The sequence below is a fragment of the Talpa occidentalis genome, unplaced genomic scaffold, assembly GCF_014898055.3.
Source record: "Talpa occidentalis isolate TD23 unplaced genomic scaffold, MPIMG_talOcc4v2.1 talOcc4.17, whole genome shotgun sequence".
NCBI classification, from domain to species: domain Eukaryota; kingdom Metazoa; phylum Chordata; class Mammalia; order Eulipotyphla; family Talpidae; genus Talpa; species Talpa occidentalis.
This window is the reverse complement of record NW_023601754.1, coordinates 5,073,149-5,096,513: the sequence shown is the minus strand read 5'-3', so window position 1 is coordinate 5,096,513 and position 23,365 is coordinate 5,073,149. Positions and strand designations below refer to the sequence as shown.

The window sequence follows — 23,365 nt, the reverse complement described above, 5'->3', positions numbered from 1 at the left end:
CTAGCAAAACAGGAGCCACCCTGGTGGCACAAGGGGTTAAGGCTCAGCACCGTGAAGCAATCCTCAGCCACTGCAGCACGAGTTCTATCCCCGGCCAGGGAGCTACCCACATGGCGCAGCGGACCTCTCCTGTCTCGCCCGCTGCTCCCCTCAGCAGTGTATTTCGGTCTGTCTGCCTGTTCTGCTCCCCACTCTGTCTCTGGTGAATCCTCTCACCCCCCCCCACCTCTGGCTTGTACCCCAGTTCCTGTATGCATAAATAAATAAATCTTAAAAAAAATTATTATTCAAAATAATGACCAGTCAAAAAAACAGCTGTGCAGTCTTGCCTGTAGCTTGTTCAGTCTCTCTGTCTTCCTTGGCAAATGAATGTTTTTGTCTCTGCGCCTGTGAATGTCTAAACACATCTAAGGAGAAAATTTCAACTCTAGTTTTCCCCTCTGTGGGCCGGTCTTTTGAACTGCAAATATATGAGCAGAGACTATTTATGCATTCAACCTCTCTTGTACATGTTTGACTGGTGAGATAGCAGGTAAGGGACTATTTACAGATATCTTTGAGAATAATATAAGTACACAAGGGGGCCAGGAATAATAGGTTAACATCACAGAAAATGTAGGTTGGGTATAAACTTCCCAGCAGTTTGCATGATTCAATTATGAAGTAGCATCCCATAGGAGGGACTTTGATCATCTGCGCTGGAGACAGTTTCAATTTCATTGGATTTTTGAAAATATCTCAGAATGATCTCTGCAGAAACAGGAGGCGAGGCTGCTGAATTTGGGGTCTTTTCTGTATTCATCTTTCTTTTTCCCTCATTTGCTAATTTCCTTGAATAATCATTACAATGAAGTGTAACAAAGGATCCTTCCAGGATTTCAGAGAAGCAAAGGCATATGCGCATTTGGCAGGGGGCTAGGAATGCATGTGTGCTATTGGGTGGGGTGGGGGCGGTTCTCTAAGCCTAATCCAGTGTTCCTGGCTCCGGCACAAAGTGAACGTGTTTCACTTATAGCTCATGACTCAGAGTGTGGAACTTGCTTAATATCATTGACTCTTGCTTTCTTGAAGACTAGAATATTCCATTCTTATTCTTCTGATACTGCGGGTAGCTGTTGCAAAGTAAAATCAGACTAAGAAAAACTCCAAAAAAAGTGTTTTCAAGAGTTCTTTCTTCTTTCACTCTTCTGTCGCTTCCTTTTCTCTTCTACGTTGAATAATTTGAGCAGAAATAGTGTTTGTGTTGGTAGGTTTTGTCAACATTCTCAGATATTCAGAGTACTCTTTCAATGTAGAATTTCAAAATTATTTTCTCCAGTAAAGTTTCCCTAACCTACAGTATTTATCATTTGCTCTCTTTCCATGTTGCTGATTTCATTTTCACTTTTGAAGACGTCCCTATTATTCATATGTTGGACAGCATTTGCCATCTTAAACAGTCGCCGCTTTGTTCAAATCCCTTTTAACTCTTTCTAAACTACATTTATATTTTTAATTTTTGTTTTGACCTATTTATCTGAAGGCATAATCTTTCATATTTATTCACACTATTGTACCTTCTCTTTTAATTTTTATTTGTGAAAATTATTTTTTTAAATTTCTACTCTTCTTAGTCCTGTTGCTTGATTTGCAAGTTTTTCTAATTCTGCTTTACATTGTTTGTGTGTGTGTGCTTTACATTGTTTGTGTGTGTGTGTGTGTGTGAGTGTGTCCTGAGTAGTTTATTTTTATTGTCTTTTAACTCATTTTAAAATAGATGTTTGGGGCCTCCCTGGTGGTGCAGCCGTTGAGCGCTGGGCTGCGAAGCTACCCGCAGCCTCAGCAGCTCCAGTTTGATCCCCGACTTCTAGTGAGCGAGGGTCCCACATGGCGCGCAGACCTCTCCTGCTGCCCACTGCTCCCCTTAGCAGTGTACTTGGTCTATCTGCCTGTTCTGATCCCCACTCTGGCTCTGGCAGATTCTCTTAACGTCCCGCGCTTCTGACTGTACCCAGTGCTTGTGTAAATAAATAAATAAATCTTTTTTAAAAAATAAAATAAATGTTTGGTTTCCACAGTTTCTCCAGTGGTGGTCTTGCTGCTCCAGGTGCATGCTAATGGTGCTACATACAACCATGCTGAATAGAGCTACCAGGCACTGCATATCCTCCCCTGTGCCAGAGATTCCAGGGGTCCCTTAGAGACATTAAGTCCAAGCTCAGGGCAGCCTGCAAGATGCAGGTTGTATTATCTTGATTTTGCAGATGAGGCGATTGAGACGCAGAGACACTCTGACCTTCTAAGGTGATTCATCCATTCTGCGACAGAGTTGGGGTTCAAAGCCAAGACTCACTTTTTTGGAAGCAAGCATCCCTTCTACTCCACACATACCCTCCACGCCACATGTCGGACACAGGCTGTGGGAACGGGCCAGGCAATTTTAAGACTTCCCCAGGCAGGGTCCAAGGTGACCTAGAATCAATGATGACGAGGATATTCCTTATGGGTGTTGCTTTATTTTACCGATTGCATGAAGCTTTCCGTTTGCTGGAGCTGAACCTTTCACAACTGTCTAACATTTGTTAATCTCCCCTTTTAATAAACAGACAGCAGCCTCAAGCACTGAGCTGTGGGCAAGCAATTATGTCCAACTAGACTTTAATAGCATTGTTGTTTTTAGACTTGTATTTATTTTGTATGGTGACTTTTTTTTTATTCCAAGTGATATTAATTTTAGGGCAGTGTTGAAAGTCTCCTTTTAAAATACATCCATCTAGATTTGTAAAGGTGAGTCAACTAAAAGAGACATGCTAAAGCAACAATAGCATGGATCACATGCAGGTGGAGAAAGTATGTAAAGTTGGAACTCACGGGACGGAAATGTCAGGAACAGTACCTGATTCAACGGGTACTGTTTGTAGAACAGGCAGTGATTTGTGATATTTTTGTCTTTTCTAAGCATTGACTCACACACTCCTTCAAATTGTTCAATAGACATTTTTCCCGAGTCTCCACCCTTCCCGAGCTCAGTGCTGGCAGGGAGAGGGATGCACGGGCACCCCAGGAACTATAATAGAAGGTGGAGTGTGATAAGGGCTGGAAGTGAGGCAAGGGCAGAGTGTGGTAGAGACCCAAGTCTGTAGGGTTGCTTCTGGAAGTGGAGCTCAAGAGGTCTTCCTGGAGGAAGCGGCATTTGAGTTAGATTTTAGGGACTGGGTAGCCATTGACTATGTGGCTATGGGCATGCGGCGTGGAGAGGCAGAGTGAAGATCGCGCCCACAGAGGGAGAAGAACAACCTGAGTTTGGAAAACAGGCGGGAGATGTGGTTAGAAAGGTTGATTGGAGTGAAAGCATCAAGATCCTTAAAAATAAGCCAAGTTGATGTCGCATATTTTATTTTTTAAAAAAGATTTATTTTTATTTATTTATACATACAAGAACTGGGGTGCAGGTCAGAGGTGCTGGAGGATTCACCAGGAAGAGTGGGGAGCAAAACAGACTGATCCACTGAAACATACTGCTGAGGGGTGCAATGGGCAAGACGGGGGGGGGGGTCTAGCACCATGTGGGTCAGCTCCCTGCCAGGGTATCGAACTCAGGCCTCAGTGGTTGGAGCTAGCTTGACAGCGCTGAGACTTGAACCTCTGCGCCACCAGGGAGGCCCTGCTGATGCTTATTTTAGAATGAGAGGGGATTCGCTAAGGGCCTCAACAGGGATTGGAAATTATTATTAGTATCAGCTGCTCAGGCCTCAGTTGCCCCAGCAACCTGCATTTCCCAGATCTGTCTTTTCCTTGGGCATTAGGTCCGCTACTGCTGCTCTAAAATTCCTGTTGAGTTGCTGACAGTTCCGCTGAAATGAGGCTACCCCTCTGGTCTGATGGTCAGTGGGATGCTCCAGGAGGATGGACAGTGCCTGAATGCAGCACCAGAGGTGACTTTAAAATGGATATTTACTCGGGATAGAGACCAGGGGATGGGGGCGTGTGGCCACCTTCTATCCACGAACACGGGAGTTTCTCCTTTTCACTGTGTCTGCCTCGCTCTTCATGTGACTTCCCCAGAAACCACATTCATGGAGGAGGAAACAGTCATCAAGGTTCATAGCCAGGAGGGAGAGAAGTTCTCTCTTTTAAAGTCATCAGCCTAAATACCTCTGAATGCTGAAGCGGAAACCTCAAAGGTCAGCTTTTTGGGCACAAAAGGGCTGATTTTTCCTTCCTGTGTTGTCTTACTTTAACTCATCTTTAGGGGGGCTTTAAGCAAGTGAAGCTCATGGGAACTGGTTTGGGTGAATGTTCTTCTAGGTGTTTGTTTCCACCTGCCAGCGTGCTCCTGGGGAGAACCCTAGTTTGAGCTCCCCAATCTGTGGGATCCAGATGAACCTCACACTGGAGCAGCCTTGTGGCTTGAATTCTTGGCAGAGATATTGACATATTTCCAGGCAGGACCAGGTCTGGACAGTCCAGCTTCTTTCTCTCTGTTTGCTGGAGGGAGGCTTCTTATTGCTGTCTCCGAGGGAGCAATTCCGGGAGTGCCCTGGCTTTCTGTCCACTGCAGGCCTTAACACTTAGGGTAAAACCCCCAGTTTCTGTTTGGTGGTGGCTTCTAGGAACGCCGCCCTGGGGCAGCTGCTGTACCCTCTCACATATCACCCCCAAAACTTCAAATGTCTCTTTGTGTTAAGCCTTTGGGGAATTCCCAGCTTTTTGCTTTTCTTTCTTTCTTTTTCTTTCTTTCTTTCTTTTCTTTTTCAGTTTTGCATTTAAAAGGATGTTCATGATATGTCATCTAGTGTTTCAGAGGTTCTGTAATCAGAGATTGCTCAGGTTATCTAAATATACTCCCAAAATACACCCTAAATATAGCTCCAAAATATTCCCTGAAATGCAAGTGTGCAAGGGACATTGAAAGCCCCATCACCACGACACTTACCCTGCAGGGATATGGCTGAGTCTTCTCCGAAAATAACCATTTAGAGGAAATTTTTGCCAGAATGAGGAAGAAACAATAGAAAATCTGGCCTCTCCTGTTAGAGGAAGAAGTAAGTTAGGGGTGTCCCAGGTAACAAGACTGTCTGAATTCAGGAGCAGGGGCTTCAAAAGTGGGATGTCTTTTTTATGTAATGTTATGGTTTCTTTTTCTTAAATTATGGAAGAATAATGCAATAGAGAGAGGGATATTTCATTTTAATCTTTTACATCTGTTCACAAGGTATAAAAGGATAAAATAAGATAAAGCAGTGCTCTCTTGAGAAGTCCATATTTTCAAAGGCTTTTGGCATTAATGTGCTTATTAATTGTCTCGATCGTCTTTGTCAAGAAAAGAATATTGTATAATATACTGTGGCCTTTACGGGACTCGGAGAGAGAATTTCAAGTTTCCCTCTTAACCTGAGCCACTTAAAATGAAAAACAAAGACCACTAAATCCTGTTCATCTGAAGTGGATCCTAAATATAGTTTATTGGGGCTTTTAATTCACCCTGAAAAATGCTGTAATTATTAAAAGTGTCCAAGCTGTTAACTCAAAAACAACATATGCCACATTTACATAATGATTTGCATATAATTTCCATGTAATTCATTTAATGTCAAAATGTACAATTACGCTTCCAGCCCCTCTGCCTTTTACCCCTGCCCTACCCTGGCCCTGCGGTGTTAGATCGGAGTGTCGAACTTGGTGGAAGTGACCATGAATGGGTTTCCCAGAGATGAATGTTGTTTGTCATTTTAGGCAAAAAAGATTTAGCCAAAAAAGATTTAGCCAAAAAAGATTTGCCCAAACATGCTTATTTTCCAGATGGGTTTGGTCGTGACTACACTAGAGTAAAATGCATCCAGTGACTTGGTTCTGCCTGAGACACACAGGTTCATTTTATAGTTGAAGAAACTGAGGCCGTGCCTGGCAGGCTGTGACCATTGCTTGCTGCCTCTGTGCCAACCGGCCAAAGGTCTGCGCCCAGCACACGGAATCTTGCTTGTGCCTCTTTGACCAACCAAGAGAGCTTTATAACAGAAGTGCTTAGCCTGTGGGATTATTGGCAGCGTCCAAGAGGTAGCTGATGGGGTTGTCATCAAGGACAGGGAAGAAGGGTCCTGCCTGGTTCCATAAGCTTTTATCGAACGGGAGCCGGCTAAGTTTCTGTCTAAAGGAGTTGTCGTCCTGCAAGTCGGCCAGGCTTTTTCTTGCTCCCACTGGGTTTTCCGCATGGGTTACTCTCCCATCTCCCCTCTCGCTGCGTCTTCACCTGCCCAACAGCCACTCAATATTCAGCGTCAAGTTTACCATTACCAGGATCACTTCTTCTGTGACCCTGTGAGCAGGTGTGGTACCGCCCAGAGCGAACTTCTAGACTTCCTGGTTGACTTGGAGTGCCAAAAGCAACCTTAAGACAAGGACTTGGGTGTGGTAGTTTATTTAGGGAAAGCGCTCAGGGTGCAGGAGCAGGAGAACACGGAGAGAGAAAACAGGCAGAGAAGAAAAAGCAGTATTTTTTAAAGATTTATTTATGCATGCATGCAAGAGCTGGCATGTAGGCCAGAGACAGAGTGGGGAGCAGCACACACTGAAACACACTGCTGAGGGGAGCAGCAGGCGAGACCGGAGAGGTCTGCTGCGCCATGTGGGTAGCTCCCTGGCTGGGGATCGAACTTGTGCTGCAGTGGCTGCTGATGATAGCTTCATAGTGCTGAGTCTTAACCCCTTGTGCCACCAGGGAGGCCCCAAGAAAAAGCAGTATTACACTGTACTGTTGAGGTTGTGGCTCTTGGCCGTAGGTGCTCAGTGACATGGGGGCTCCTGTGAAGTGTGTGGAATGGCCCACACATCTGCCCGAAGGGCGGGAAGCCGAGCTTTTTATCCATTGGTTCAGTGCCCGTAGACGGAGGGTCGCTCCAAGAAGTTCATTATTCCCTGCACTCTCCAGCCGCAAAGGAGCATGAACCGAGTGAGTTTGCCAGGCAGGGCTAATGCAGTGTCAGGGGCCCCCAGAAAGCAAAGCTGTGGGACACTTGGGTCATTAGCTCAAGATGAGTTGCAGCCTGCCTGGTACTGTCCACCAGGTTGGCTGAATTCGGGGAGAAGACCAAGCAGAAGGGGGTTGGCCATTGGGTTTGCCTTATAGAGCACTGACTACTCTGCTCCATTTCTTTCCTCCTCTGAATTGGAAGCAGCTGAGGGCAGGGGTTGTGTGGCCCCCAGGTAGACACCATGTTTGGAAATAACCTGCAGAGAGAATGAGTCGGGTACCACATTTAGTGCAGCTTCAGTTTCAGTGAAGCTGAGGTCCTCTAAGCTTAGCAAAGTCCTAAGAGTTGTTTTCTTTCATTTAGCCTCTTTTCCCCCCAATTCTTTCCATTCTGAATAGTAGAAAGTCAATGAATCAAGCAAAACATTTCACAGTCACATGATGAAATTACCAGAAGCAAAGAGAGAGCCAGGTTGATCGATATTCTTTACTTGAAGGTACCAGAGAATTCTGAGGCAAAATCATAGCAGATTTTCATTCAATGGAATAACCTCAAGTAAATATGGAATAACCTCAAGTAAAATAACCTCATGGATCACTGCCATGGCCATGGGGAGAGACACTGTCCATTTTCTCCCAGAAGTCCTTTGTCTTTTGTCTTTCCACTTGATCTCGTTGCTTTTTCTCTCACTGCATTTCCTATTCTCATTTGACCTTCTGGTTCTCTCCTTTATTTCGTATTCCTTGTGTCCCTCCTCCAGGTTTAGATCTTTGACCACAAGATGGGCCTGCAGATGAGGCTCCCAGAGGCGCAGGCGAGGCTGGGAGGGTGACACACTCGTGAAGACTAGGAACAGCCATGCCCCTTCCTTGCACACCCCGGAGCACTAGGGCCACTTTGGGCCACATATTTTATCCAATTAAGAAGTCAGGTGTCCACTGTTCCTCCCAGATAGATGCAGAAGTGGGGCGGCCACAGGCTGGGGAGATGCCTTATAAGGAGGCAAACCTTCAGGCATCTTATCTAACAGGAAACCACCAGAAAATGTGGTGCCAGAGGGCCTGCAGAGGGGGTATTTTTTTTGGACCAAAAGAGTCTCTTTTGGACTCTTCACTCTTGCATGTCTCTGCAAAAGTCTAGGCCAGGGAAGTCTTGCTCTGCAGGCAGGGTCTGAGCTGAGGGCTGGCTGCACCCCACATGGAAGATGCATGGGGGTGATTCCGTCAGAACTGCTCACACCAGGGGGTGGCAGGATCTGAGAGAGGAAGGGATATGGGGGGAGAGAGAGAAGCAACACACTTCCCTCTCCCCTTCTCCCTCTGAGAGTTATGAGGGAGTTCCTGTAGGCACACACACTGTGACTGGTTCATCCCCTGGAAGTCACCATCCCCAATATTGGGGGGGGGGTGTGAGGGGGGCATCATGCCCAAACATTGCCATGTTTAACATGATTATGATAGCGAAATCCACCAGGTGCATCCACGTTCCAGGCACAGTGTTAAGTGCTTTTCAGTATCTCATGGACCCCCCAACCTCCACGCAACACTTTGAGGGGTTATTTCTAGGACAACCCCATTGCACAGATTAAGGACTGAGCTTCACAGAGGTTGCACGACTTGCCCAAGGTCACATTGAGCAAGTGGAGCTGTTCACACCCAAGTAGGTCGAACTGAAGACATGGAGCCTGCAGTCCTCACCGTCTGTGATCACAGCAGAGGGTAGAGACCTGCAGGATCTGTGCAGGCTGTGCGTGGGAGTGTGAGCGGAAGTGTGTGTGTGTGTCCTCTTATGTGCATGGACTGAGGACAGACTAGCCCGATGTCGTGGGTGCTCACACCAGCCTCTGCGTGTGTCTGTGCTATCCTACAGGTCGCCAGAGCCCTGTGCCTCAATTCCATCATCTGGGACATGGCTACAGTAATACCTAGCTCGTAGGATGTGAGCGGGTAAAAGGATACATCACAAAGGCAAGCTGTGTATAAGGGTTACCAGTAGTGGCCATAGTGGATCGGGGTACAGTGATCCCAAATGGGTATTGGCAGCGATAATAATATGGGCATTTACTGAGTGGCCCCCTTGTCATGAATGCATTCACCGAGTTGGTGCCCCAGCTATCCTGCCTGGAGGGGGTGTCATTATTTCCATTTTATTAACCAGGGATTGAGTCTCAGAGACCTTCCAGAGTTGGCTCGAAGAACAGAGAAGCCAGTCTTGACCTCCTGGTCCTCCTGACTTACGCACTTTTTGTGTGTTCATTTGAACAAACATCCTTCATCCAGACTTAGTTGTTTTTTTTTTTTTTCCCCTGAATTGGAAACTGTGCCCACCTGCCTGCCTGAGAAAAGTTTGCACTGCGGAGCTGCTTTTAAATGGCGACCCTTGGCAGCTTTTTAATTACCACTATCTCTTTGAACATTTGGAATTTGTAATGAAATCACTTTCCAACGCTGATTCATCCCCAATTCAATATGCTGTTTCCTTTCAGCTTTTTTGTTTCCCCAGCAATGAAAAGATTGGTAACTTTATAAAACATCTGAAAGCGTGGTGGAAGTTTCCTGGGGCTTCAAGTGTTGTGTTATGTTATCTTTGGAATGACTTTGAAGCCCCACCGGTGCAATAGAAGCCGTTATTATGTCATGGAGCTGATTAGCATGCTCGTGGGAAACATTAATTCATGCTGACATCATAGCTGGGTTTGCAATCAATCAGTTTGTTTTGCTTCTTGTGGCTCCCCCCACCCCGAAACCACCCCCCCACAATGCTTTTAATGGAAAGGTGCTGGGCTGGCTTTCGGGGCGTAATGCAGCGCGTGTGGATGCCTCCTGATGAGGCTGAACTTGACCACAGCAGCCACCGCCTCCTGACAGCGCGGGAGGAAATGGCAAAGCAAAGTTTTTGGCAGAAGCAGGGAGAGGGCTGCTGGTCCTTTGATTTGCCTTGAAAGGTTTTGATTTAGCTGGCATTCAGACTCTTGATATATAAAACTTTTTAACTCAGTAGTCAGCATGGCTGCCTGAATCCATTTGGTTCCGGTCATTTATGATTAAGCTGATTGCTGGTGGCGCACTAGCCTTCGTCGAGCAAGACGATCACATTCCAAACTCTCTCTTTCTCCCGCACAAAAGTACATTTCATTGACAAAGGGAGCTGTAAAGAGGAGACATGTAGGCTCCTATTATCTCAAATTGTTACTATTTAACATGCATTAAAGAGCTATCTTTCTATTCGCCACGTGCAATTAATTTAATCACCAACGCACGGTTAAGTATCTATCAGAAATGGGAATTTTTTTCACGATGTATTAATCCGGTAATGAAGTCTTCCCTTTTACCTTTAGATCTGGCATTATTATTTTACGTTACACCCAGTGTTCTCTTGGGAGCGGGGGAGAAATTATAGCAAGTGTTTGAAGGAATCTAATGACACCTGATTTGGGGTGGGACAAGTTCAGGGTTTTTCTAGAACACACCTTGGGGCTCCCCCTCCCCAACAGGGCACCTCTGACCTAGGTAGCTTAGACTGGGATGCTCATTTTCCTGTGTCAACTTTTGACCTGGAGGATGGAAACTCTTGTGTCTGGTGAAGCCAAGTAGGAGAAAATTGGAAAAGGGAGGTTTTAATTTAGCTGCATATGGAGACAGTTGCATTTTCCTATCTGGGGACTGGTTACCCACAGTGATAAGCCCTCCAAGCTCCCTCTAAACCCCTTTTGGAAAGCTCATCACATTCAGAGCTCCCCGTTCAGGGTCTGTCTTCCCGCAGACAGAAAGTTTGCCTTGTTCACCAGTGAATCCCGTGGTAAGCACGTAGTAGATGCTCAATAAGCACTTGTTGAATGACTGAGTGATTGAGTTGAACCCAGCAGGGAACAACCCACTCAGATGGTTCAATGGCTTGAGTCTGTCATGCAGGGAGGACTTCAGAGGTGTGGGTAGCATTGAAGGGGGGAACAAAGGATGATGAAACACCTAGATACAGCCACAATGGGCAGTTGTTACCACCTTGAAGCTTGAAAAGACATGAGAAAGGTTGGTTTTACCAAAGCTGGTGCAACCCACCACCTTGGAGGAGATCTCCTGCCAAGAACTAACGTCCTGCTGGGGTACACAGCCCAGAAAAGGGAAAGTGGTGATATTATTTATTTCTATTTATTTATTTATTTATTTATTTATTTATTTATGCATACAAGAACTGGGTTGCAGGCCAGAGGTGCAGGAGGTAAGAGGATTTACTGGAGACAGAGTGGGGAGCAGAACAGGCAGATCTACTGAAATATTCTGCTGAGGGGAATAGCAGGCGAGACAGGAGAGGTCTGCTGTGCCATGTGGGTAGCTCCTTGCAGGGGATCAAACTCGTGCTGCAGTGGCTGGTGATAGCTTGATAGTGCTGAGACTTTAACCCCTGCACCACCGGGAGGCCCTGGAATGATGATTTTAACTTCAACTTCTCTCTCCTATTGTCTCCAATTTCCTCCTGGTTCCTTCTGTTAACCCAATTCAATGAATATCTATCTAGTTGACAGGGGACCCTGGGGTGAAGTTATGGCTCATCCAAGATATAAACAAGGTGAATTAGGGCTAAGATGGATGTGGGGGTTGCATACCAGCACAATGAAGCATCATGTAAACTCTTCTATCCATTGTGTAGCCAAACTGGGGAGGAAATAAACAAGAACCGAAATCACCAAAATGGAGAAAACAAAGCCCTTCTTACTCATAGCAGAGCTTTGCAGAGAGTGATCCTATTTATGTGTGCTCTACAAACATTACTAAGTCTTCGGGGTGATGCTTTCCAAGCAAAGTCAAGGCAAGTCATTCAGAAGGGGGCAGAAGTGGCTTGTCTGAAGCTGAAACAATTACAGCAGCCGGTTGATCTCTCCAGCTTTGTTTTGAAAGAGAAAGCAAAGGTAACAGAAACCAAAAACCATGAAGGCAGAGCAGCCCAGCATCATGTAGTACAGCGCCCACTTCAACTGTCCTAGAACATCACTATTTTAAGACCAGTGTGGTCCCTCACATCTGTAGCTGGGTGAAGGATGATCCGCACTCTTTGTGCAAACAGACAAATACGTGTCATGCTTTGAAATATTCCAATGCGAATTGTACAATTTTTTTTAAAGTTTTATTTATTTTTATTCAAGAGCTGGGGTACAGGCCAGAGGTGCGGGGGTGAGAGGATTCACCGGAGACAGAGCGGGGAGCAGAACAGGAGGACTGACCAAAACACACTGCTGAGGGGAGCAGTGGGCGAGTCAGGAGAGGTCTGCTGTGCCATGTGGGCAGCTCCCTGGCCGGGGATCAAACTCATACTGCAGAGGCTGCTCATAGCTTCACAGTGCTGTGCTTAACCCCTTGTGCCACCAGGGATGCCCTAGAATTGTACAAATTAAATATAAGACTTCAATTTAAGAAAGAAAGCATCTGAATATTTTGTATATGGGCACCTTCCCCCAAGTTCTAGATGAATGGAACATTGTCATAAATGTTTAGACTACACACATACACACACACACACACACAGGGTGAATGAAGATGAGAAGTATGGTTAGCCTGCCCAATGTGTTCCTATATTTCCTTCATTAATTAAGCAGGAAGATAGATTTTAACTTCTTTCTAAAAGTCAGATCTATCCAAAGATGGAATTGAGCTACCTTTGGAGATACTGAGTTCACCACTGTGAAGTGTCTACTTCTGTTTGGTATTTGGATAAATGACCTTTAAGTTTCCTTCCCACTCTGAGATACTATGTGCCCATTTGTTCTAATTTGCTCATCTGTTAAGTTAGAAGAGCACAGGCTACCTACTTTCTTAGGCTATTCACATGGCATTCTCATGTAAACATCTTTTTTCTTCTTTCATTTTTATCCTAATTTTACATGATTGTATATGATCTGCCTGATGAATTTTTTTTCTTTTCGATTTACTTCCAAGGACTGCATTCCTTGCCTCCAAAAGACACTGACTATATTGAAGACAAGTTGTGTGCACACAAGCGTGTGTATGTGTTAGAGACAGATGACCTGGAGGAAGAATATACAGGAATAGATTTTTCTACACTAAAATGATGCTCGGTGTGGGTTCAGGGACCAGAAGGAGGACCTTTTCTTTGGGTTCTTTAACTTCTGCAGTGATTGAGATGCTCTCAGGCAGAATACATTTCAGTGAGTTTGCTTGTTTTGTCAAAGTTATTCTTGGAGGCTTAGCTATTATTGTGATCCATCATAGCCTGAGATATGGCAAATAGAGAAAATATGATATTTCAGAGTCTCAGGCAGAGAAGTGAATAACTGTGATCTGACATATTCTAGGAAAATAAACTTCAAAAATTCAGAGTAGGAAAAGGAAATTGATTTCTTGTGTCTTTGATATATGCACCAAATGCCATGCAAGGAGCCTTACATATCTCACAATGAGTTAGATGTTATATCCCCAATTTACAAATAAGGACACAGAATCTCCAAGAAGTTAAATAGTAGGTTAAAGGGTCTAGTGCAAGGAATCAAACTCAAATCTGTCTGATCTTCTTAGTGTTTTTTTAATTACACCCCTGTCTTTGGTGTTACTAATCCGCCTTTCTCCTGTCCTTGTGAATGTATAACCTTGCTTATTTATTTATGACCAACCACCCCTTCCTAACCTGCTTTCTTTTTACCATGGAAATAACCCAAGGGCAGTGCTTGCCAAAACAGTCTGAGTTAGCCTATAAATGTTTTCTTCTATCTTAAACCCAAGGGAATCTCATGGCTGGCTGCCACAGGAACCAAGAACAATAACTTTGAGATTCTGTCTACCCTCAAATCAGATCAGGGTCTTGGAGAAGTGACCTATTTAACAAATAAAACAGAAAGAACAGACTCTATAAGTGAGTAATTTCCATTTTCCATTTTTAATACCTCTGATGAATGAAAGAATACCTGATGGTTAAACTTAAACACATTTGAAGTTTACAGAGAATCTCTATTTTGAGCTAGACAAAAAAAAAATCATAAAATTTTTTTAGTAGAAAGTATTTAGAGCAATAATGGATCACATAGGTAGAGTGCTTTATAGTTGTCAAAGCATATTGACATTTCACTTCTTTTGATACTTCTGATGATTTTTTTAAGCAGGTAAGGTGAACCTCCTTTGTAAAAAGAAGTTGAACAACGGAGTTTTATACAAATGCATTCTTTCTATTACATTAATTCCTGCAACTCTTTACCTCAAACCATATTCATTTGCCTTGTCATCTATCTTTGAACTTCTTCCCACTGGGAGGTAGGAAGTTTCCCTGGACCTTGATTCTGTGTTCAAGCAGGTAATTTGCTTTAGCCAGAAGGGTGCTAGGAGGTATGAATAATGTTAAGACTTGAAATTGCTTCATGTTTGTGTCTACAGGTTTCCACTCTCTTGCCCTTCCACTCATTGCTGGCAACGAGAAAGAGCCTGGCCAGCTATTCCAAGGAGGAAGACAGGAGACATGTGGACTTGAACTTCCCTGTCTAAAATGCCCCAGGCAAGTCCAACCTAGAACAGAGCCTGCCGCAGAATCACACTCATGAGTCGTGAATCTATCTGATGATGTCAAATCAGGGTTTGAGAGATGTTTGTTACACAGCAGGAGCTGACTGATATATCAAGAAAGCCAACTAGTAAGTTGTTGAACTGACATTAAATTCCTGATCTTCAACTATATAGATCCACACATTTCCAAGTATGCTTAGTTGCTTTTCATGCAGAGAGACATTTATCTGAGTGTGAAAACACCTCAAGACAGAACCTTCTTTGGGTGGGCCCACATCTTTGATTCCTCAGACCTACACCAGCCCCTTGCACTTGGGAGGTGCTCAGAGTATGTTTGTTAAGTAAATAAGAGATAGAAGTACTAGGGTTGTAGTTCTGTCCCTTTGGTCTTATTTTACAATTTCTGGTTAATAAAATATAAGGTTAAGAAGGAAGGTAAATTACATATGATCAGAGAAAATCAGTTTCTAAAAATAGGTCCCAGCCACCGCACAAAGAGGGCACGACCATCATTTTCTTTTTCAGACATCTGTCCATATGTGGCATATTTCCTCTCTGAAGAAAGATCAAACCCCATAAAATGCATCATTTATATGCCACTCCCCATTATGAAACAGCATGGAGACCATTAATGAGAAGCAAAGGCTAAAAGAGGGGTTCCAGGAGTGGCTTTCAGGCAGACTGTGGTGAAAATGCACAGTCCATTGGGATTCGCCACATGAAAAAAGAACAGACATCCTACCTGCTTCCCTGCTCCCCCCACCACCCTCCACCAGCTACCAGCCCCCCATCCCCAGTCGCAGCGACAGCTTGAGGTAGGGAATTTGTAAAACCCACATGGAGAGCTTCTTCCTCTGATTTTTTCATCTCAGAAGTCCAACAGGGCCGATGAAGGTAGCTGTGACATTTGCAATTTTCCATGCACCAGCCCATCCCATTTTCTTCCCTGGTCTGCTTCCATGGTACAGTAAACCTCCAGCTCTGACAATAATTATAGCCAGAATAAAATGAAGGGAGTAATAGGAACAAAGCGTCTCCGTAATGGCCTTTTCATTATTTGCTAACAGTTAGTTATTCAGTCACAGGGAAAAATTACACAGTAATTGGCTGACAATGGGGAAGCAATTGCTGAATCCCACAACTATGATATTTTTGCTTGTTGGGCTTTAGAGCTTTTATTCATATTTTGATTAAACAGCTGGAGCATTAAACTGACATCTGAATGTATCCTTGGTCAAATTCCGATGCGTTTGTTCCTACTCCACTCAAATTGTCGAATTTAAACCGGCGTCTACAGTAGGTCTGTGACTACTGCAATATATTGACTTTCAAATAAATCCCTCCTCTTCACCCCAGTTCATAAAGGAGGCACGGCGGGTGTAATAGCGCAGACATTTTTGAACAAATCAGTTTTCAGTTGGGTATTTCAAAAGGGAAAAAAGCATGGAACACAGGTGCATTCTCTGCATTCAGATTTTCCTCGAATTTAACTTTTTAAGTGTAAGAGCTTTATAGATGGAGGCTTAGGAAACATTCTCTCTCACCCCCTCCTTCTTCAGGGGGAGAAACTGAGGCTCAGTGAGTATAAACTGAACCCTGATCTGTGTCACCCAGCATTCTCCTGGGAGCGCTAGAAGCCAGAATGCTGACTTTATCAGAACTGTCTCGTCTCCATATTTGCCTGCAGGAAGGGACCTGGGAAAGCAGGGGAGGGATAGCCTGTGCCTCCAAATGTTCACGCCTCCCCATGTGCGTAACACACACACACACACACACGTGTGCGCACACACACGCACACACACATATACAGGTGCTACATCCATTTGACTGCAGCTTTGTTTAGTGTTGTCCGCTCCGTGTTTATGACCCAGTGTGATCCCAGGGCTAAGCCTCATGGCCATGTCCTGTTCCTGGTTTATTCCATGTGGTCGAAGGTTCTGCCGGCAGCTACATGTGCCTTGGTGTCCTGCGAAATGGCTGATGCTGGTAACAGCATGAGAAGACTTCATTCTTATGGCCCGAGCTCAGGCATCTTTTTGTTTTTGTTTTTAAAGATTTATTTATTTATGCATACAAGAGCTGGGGTACAGGCCAGAGGTGTGGGGTGGTGGTGAGAGGATTCACCAGAGACAGAGTGGGGAACAAAATAGGCAGATCCACTGAAATACACTGCTGAGGGGAGCAGTGGTCTGCTGCACCATGTGGGTAGCTCCCTGGCCGGGGATCGAACTCGTGTTGCAGTTCGTGTTGCAGGCTGCGGGTTGCTTCATAGTGCTGCGTCTTAACCCCTGGGCCACCAGGGAGGCCCCTCAGGCGTCTTTTTGCTCCAGGTGATATGTTGTCTTGGCTGCACAAGCAGAGGGTTTGGTTGGTGTGTTTGTGGCAAACAAGGGGAAAGGAGATGGGGCTGAGTGGGCTCTTTGTAAAAAGTGAGCCTAGGGGTGTGTGTGTGTGTGTGTGTGTGTGTGTACACGTGTCTGTGATGGGGGCTGGTGACAAAAGATGGGAGATTTTCTGTTCAGGACATGCAAATCAGAACATCTTCTGCATTTGGCCTTGATCTTTTTCAGTGAGTAGGGAAGAAAAGCTCAAGACGAGGACTCTGAAGAATTGGTGTAGACAAGCCCCGGGTGAAGAAGGAGTGTGTTGGAGAACGGGTGCTTGAGTCACAGGAGCTGTGGAAATAAGCTTGGTCTTCACCCACGGCAAAGGCTTAGCCCTGCAGGTCGGCTCCACGTCCTGCCCGCGGGCCGCTTCTGCTTAACATCTGGGCTCCAGGCCGCCCTCTGGAGCTTTTGCACCCAGGTGAGAAGCCCCTTCTCTGCGCTGTGCCCCCGGCCTGACCCAGCCTCCACCTGGGTCTCAGCCTCCACCTACTCCAGGGGTGAAGCCACCCCTGGCTGCTTCCCTGTTTTCCTGACTCCCAAAGCTCCAGAAACTCTAAGGGGGTTGTTTTTCTTTTTAGTTTTTTGCTTGCTTGTTGTTTCTGAAATGTTATATGCTAACAGACCCTGACCTGAGCTGACATGAAGCTATTTATAGTTTTATTTGATCTCCATAGTCATACTTTTCCCCCGCATACATATTCATGTATTTGCTTACAGGATGCAGAGCCGGCCCTGCTGAGCTGTATGCGCACACATTTCTTTTCTTTCTTTCTTTTTTTTTTTCTTGTGGGACCCTCTCCAGTGGCCGGGGATCGAACCGGCGCTGCAGAGGCTGTGGGCATCCTCACGACCCAACGCTCCACCGCTGCGCCACCAGGGGAGGCCCGCACACATTTCTTTTCTAAAATTTTTAAATGTGCATCGTATTTCTTTTCTAAACTATGACCAGTTCTGAATTATAAAACACGTGTCTCTCACCAAAAGGACTCTGCTGGGTGCTGTGAGCCTGTAGCAGCGCCGCGGCAGTAGTAATAACAGGAGCAACGGTCATGGGAGTAATCGTAGTAACAATGGCGGAGCAACAGTGGTAACAGCAGCAGCAAGAGCAGTACTGGGAGTAGACATGGGAGTAGTACCGGAGGTAGGAGTAGCAGTGACAGGAGTAGAAGTAGCAGTACCGGGAGTAATAATACTAGCGGCAGCAGCAATGGACAGGCCTATCATCAGCGCCGGAACCAGGCTCGAACCTAAGGCCTCTGGCGCCTCCAAGGCCTTCCCCGCTTTGCTGAGCTTCTGCGTACCCAGTCTTAGGGTTTTCCAAGGACTCACTCCACACCATCATCTGGCTTGCCCCTTGGCCCTCTTGGCACCCCTCTTCTGACGGAATTCTCAGCTCTGAACTTCAAGGCAAAGCCCTGCTGGGCCACTGAGTTGGTGCCACTGAGTTCAGAAACGTCATGCCAATGTCCGGGGCCCTCAACTCTTCTCATCGTACAGCGTCAGGGAGAACAACCGGTCTCTTGTGACCCAGCCCAGGCCTGCTGAGTGACCCCATAAATGTCCACCCTCTGGGCCTCCTCTCAGGCCCCAGCGCCTCCTGCTGCCTCACCCTTCGAAGGTTAGAGACCACTGAGTCTGTGTCCTGGGCACCGGGGCTGGCGTGTAGTAGGACTGGCGTGTAGTAGGGCCCTCATGACATGTGGGAGCAGGCCCAAGTGAAGATGTAACTGAGCAGATGTGCACCCCTACATTCCTTTACTAGTGTCGAGAAGACCTTGGTTTTGAGATTGCACTTGCAACCCCTCTGGTCCCTCCCCCCGCCCCCAATCTGCAGCAGACACTTCCATGGTTCCAGAGCTAGGATGCAAAGCCCCCAAACTGAACGCAGCGTCTGTGCTCTTAACTGTGACCGCAAGCCATGTAACTGCTTACTCTGCATCGTCATCAGGGAAGCCCCTCGAATGTGTCCTCTGCTGGTCCTCACAGCCCTGGGAGGAGGCGCCAGCACTGATTCCTCTTATGAAATGAGGAAACTGAGGCACAAAAAAGCAACCTGCCCCAGTGCTCGCACCCACTATGCCCATCAGTTGTTGCCACCACAGCTTAAACCACCCACTCCCAAACTCGGCTTTGCAGTAGCAAGCCCAGCTCCTTCTCTCCTGCTTGCTCACGTGTCTCCAGGCCGGGCGACTTTCCTGCTTCCATCCGGTCTCCATTAGGCTTGACTCCAAGCTGCAGTTGGGGTCACGCCTGCCCCACATGCCTCTCATCCCCTCTGGACCAGCTGCTGCTCTGGCGTGTTATTTCTCACGGTGACGGAAGAGGTACAGCGGGCAAACCCCCTCTCACCAGCACAGTTTAACCCCCAGCATTGCAAGTCACATGACCAAGTGCCATTTAAGTGGGTGAGGAAGTCACCTCACCTACCACGAGGCAGGGGTGCAGCATGGCCAGCCCCAACATCCAAGGAGGAGGGAAGTGTGCATCTTCCAAGGACAGAAGGGAAGTAGGGGGCAGAGGGAATATGTCAGAGTTGTCTAATCTCCTACCCAGCTCAGTGTCATGTCAGAAATCTCTCAAGGCTTCAACACACTAAGCCATGTTCCCTCAGGCAGCCTCTGCCAGTAGTAACAACACCCCAGGGAAGATCTTGGGGTCTGTTGGGGTCTTTGCCCTTGAGTTGGAAGGCACAAAGCTGCTTCTAAGCTGTTGGGAGGTGGGGGGCTAGCCTGCGCGTGGAGGGGCAGAGAGGGTGCCCCACCATGCTGCCACCCTCCGTCCCGCAGACATACAGACCTGTCATTAATGGATTAGCTCTCTCATCCCAGTGCTCATACATGTGTCCATGCGACCTCGGAATGCTTCGTCCAAGTCCAGGGCAACTGCATTTGAATTCTTTGCCAAGCCCACCTCTATCTTGTGTTTGAAGAGACTGGTAGAAATTCCTAAATTTTGGAGCTGGGTTTTTACTGGGAGAGAGAAGTGGATAGATAAAGCTCCCGGTGGGTTAATTTATTTGTATTTTGTTTTAGCTCCTGACATTTGGAAAAGGCTTGAAGTTCTTATTAATGTTTGCCATTTTTGATTTGCTTTCTAGGTTGATAGATGAAACCATGGAATCCCAGAAAATAGACTTGTTATTTTCCTTTTGCGGTACAGGGTCTGAAACTATTTTCTCAAGGGCCCGGGTGGCCAGTCCTCAGCACCAGGCTACTGCTCATCACCACCCTCACCCCACTGGACCCTGGGAATAGAGCCTGACCCTGCCTCTAAGCCCAGAAATTTCCCCAGCCCTGTCAACACAACCCGCCAGGCAGCTGCTGCTACTGGGTCCGAACCAATGCAGCCTCATTGCCAACCTTGCTCTAAACTTTTCAATAAAAATAACAGTAAAATAACTGTCAGAAATCCTTATGGAGTTTTGACGAACATACTATCCTTTGGTTATGTTCCTCATTAGGCTACTGCTTAATTCAGAACTCTTCCCTGTCCAAGCGCCTTTGCTTACAGTCAAGGTCCCCCAACAGGTACATTTCAAGCCCCAAGACTAATGTCTTTCTAACCCCTTTTTCACCCACATGGGGCGCAAAATTCAACTTTGGCCCCAAGATCCCTGTGCCCCTGGTGGGATTCCTTCCCATGACCATCTCCCCACAAGCACGGGAGAAACCTCTGGATGTGACTAGGGCACGCAGCAGATGACCCAGGCTCGCTGGTGAGGCCCTCACCCGGTCAGGCATACCTTTAAAAAGAGGGGCCAGCTCCCTCCAGAAGTCAGGGAGAAGCTCGGGCTGACTGAGTGAGCAAGTTGCCGTCTGTGAGCAGGTCTCAGAGGGACCAGGAAGCAAGGACCTGAGAGGACCTGTGGGGGTGGGCACTGGTCCCTGGCCCCTGTGGAGCTCACTCGAGAACGGGCACTTTGGTCACTCAGCAGCAGCAGGGAACAGAACGTGCCAGCAACTACGTGGCCTTGAAGCTCAGCTGCTACCTGGACTTCAGCCCTGTGGCACCCTGGGTGAGAATCCAGGCAGGCTGAACCCAGACTTCAGACTGATGGGAGTTACGACAAGCATCAGGATGGTCTGAGTTGCTAACTTTGTGGAAAAACCATCTGAGGCTTCTCTCATCGCTGTGGCAACGCCAGACCCAAATGTCACCTTCTCCCTGAAGCCATTTCTGGGTAAATCTGTACATTTATTACCTGTTGTTTTGGTTTTTTTTTTTTTTTTTTTTTTAATGCCATAATAATCATCTCCTTTTTATATATGGCTCTTTTATTGTAAAATTCCCCAAGCACGTGCTCTGTCGCTCCTGCGAGGCTGTGGCCTCTTTGGAGGAGAATGTTTCCGGCTCATTCTCTAGGCTGTTCCTACCCCCTGTAGCCAGCCTGCAAAGGTGGTGAGTAAAGGCCCATAGCACCTCCCAGTGTTTCTGTGAATTTCTGTACGTTCCTGAGCAAATTTGGCAAACTTTCTAACCTTCATACTTGATGTTTTGAGAATGTCAAAAATATTTACATGACCAAGAACCAAATGGAGACTCCCGCCGCACGCCCAGAGCTGACTGCATGATATTTATCCTCTGCCTCTTGCTTCTCTCTTCCTCTTTTAATTCAACTCAGCGCCCATGGGCAGTGAGCCAGGCCTTGGGGTCAGTCTCTGCCTCAATGAACTTAGAGTCAAAGGGGGTGGGTCAAGAGCCGTCTGGGTTAGCTTGGGCTGAAGAATTTCTCCAGACGCAGACCTTTCAGGGATAACCATCCTGGCACCCTGGGAGACTGGCCACCCTCAGTGGGGCACATGCATGAGCCAAAAGGCAAGTGGCCCAGGAATGTATCTGTGCTTGGGGGATGCAAGGGAGTTTCCTTAGGAGCTGGCCACTGTAGGGGATCTAGGAAACTTCCAGATGAATTACACTAATTAGGAAAGTGGCAGGGACTGGTATTATCAGTTGCAGAAATGGGAAACAGAATGAGCAACATCTTGGCAGAGAGAAGACATGGCTTCTTTAGGGAAATGCAATGATATTCAATGATTATTATGAGTTGGCCCAGCCAAGCCTGCTTGTGTGTGTGTGTATGTGTGTGTGTGCGCGCGCGCGTGCCTGTGTGTACATGGTAAGGGAACAGCAAGAGAAAGATGGAAAAATTTCAGGCAGAGGGGATAATACACGCAAAAAAAAAAAACCCAATTAACAAAAGGGGGTACAGAGGAAAAGACAGTCTTTGCCCAGGTTGCTCCTTTCTAGAATCAACTGCACTGTGGACGCTGACCCAGGGAATCTTGAAGGGCTAATCATTGCTGCCCTAGCATCCAAGTGTCGATTGCTTGGTAAAATGCCAGTATCATGGTTGGGGGCAGGATTGGTGCTGGAGATGTCAACTTGGAAGTCGTTTGCATGTAGGTGACATATGAAGCCATGGACTAGATCAACAGAACAGGGATCCACAAGTCAGAAGTCATAGCTGTATTTTCCCTTACAGTTGCGTTGGCACACAACCAAGGTTTCTTTGACATATGTCTGTGGCTGATTTCACACTCCAGAGGCACCATTCCCCAAAGGGAAAGCTGTTAATTGTTGTATGTGCTAAAAAGTTTGTCTGTGGCTGGCAATCATCTCTTTATCTCATCGATCCATCCACCCATCAACCCATCCATCCATTCATCTACCCATCCACTCACTTATCCATCCATCCATCCATCCATCCATCCATCCATCCATCCATCCATCCATCCATCCATCCATCCATGCATCTCTATAGTCACGCCAGTACATGCATAAGCAAACATAGTGATGGAAAATATTCACATATCTATTCGTCTGTGTGTATACGCACACCTTTTTATGTTACAAAAATGATATCACATGAACATATTACCTGAGAGCTTACTCTTTTTTGCATTTCAGATGTATCATGAACTTCTTTGTGTAATGGCACACATAACAGATACAGGTCTCTTCCCTCTTTTTGGCTGTAGTAGCTGCCTAGTATCCTGTTGTGTGGATTTACCAAAAAATAGGCCTCTGTCCATTGGTAACTCAATCTTTAATTTTTTTTTTATACAATTGCAACCCATTCTGACCCCAATCCCTCCCCTCCCGCCCCCCACCCCCCAAAAAGTGTCTCTGGTTCATAGTTTTTTGTTGATTTTGATTTTCACTTTCTTATAGTTATTCATTTTCCTGGTCCCTTATTTAAGTTTTCTAGATTCCTGCTATGAGTGAGACCATCCGGTATTTTTCTTTTTCTTTCTGGCTTATTTCGCTGAGCATGATCCCTTCCAGCGCCATCCATGTTGCTGCAAATGGCATGTGTTTATCTTTTTTGAATGCTGAGTAATATTCCATGGTGTATATGGACCACATCTTCTTGATCCAGTCATCTATTTTTGGGCATTTGGGTTGTTTCCAAAGCTTAGCTATTGTAAACAGTGCTGCTGTAAACATAGGGGTGCAGGTGTTCTTTGGAATGGATGTTTCTGTGTCCTTTGGGTAGATACCTAGGAGTGGAATTGCTGGATCCTAT

The 23,365-nt window shown here is 46.2% G+C and overlaps 2 long non-coding RNA genes across 2 annotated transcripts in view; both read left to right on the top strand.

Annotated features, from left to right (window-relative positions):
• Positions 1-13,805, top strand: part of LOC119248903 (uncharacterized) — a 99,327-nt gene extending 85,522 nt beyond the window's left edge. Inside the window, exon 9 of the long non-coding RNA XR_008552385.1 lies at positions 13,682-13,805. This is a non-coding gene — a long non-coding RNA (uncharacterized LOC119248903). The remainder of the gene's footprint in view (positions 1-13,681) is intronic.
• A 527-nt stretch (positions 13,806-14,332) lies between these two features.
• On the top strand, positions 14,333-19,963 carry LOC129146054 (uncharacterized). The gene is made up of 4 exons (XR_008552389.1): positions 14,333-14,580; positions 17,023-17,257; positions 19,021-19,163; positions 19,937-19,963. It is a non-coding gene; the product is annotated as an uncharacterized LOC129146054 (long non-coding RNA).
• Positions 19,964-23,365: the final 3,402 nt, after the last annotated feature.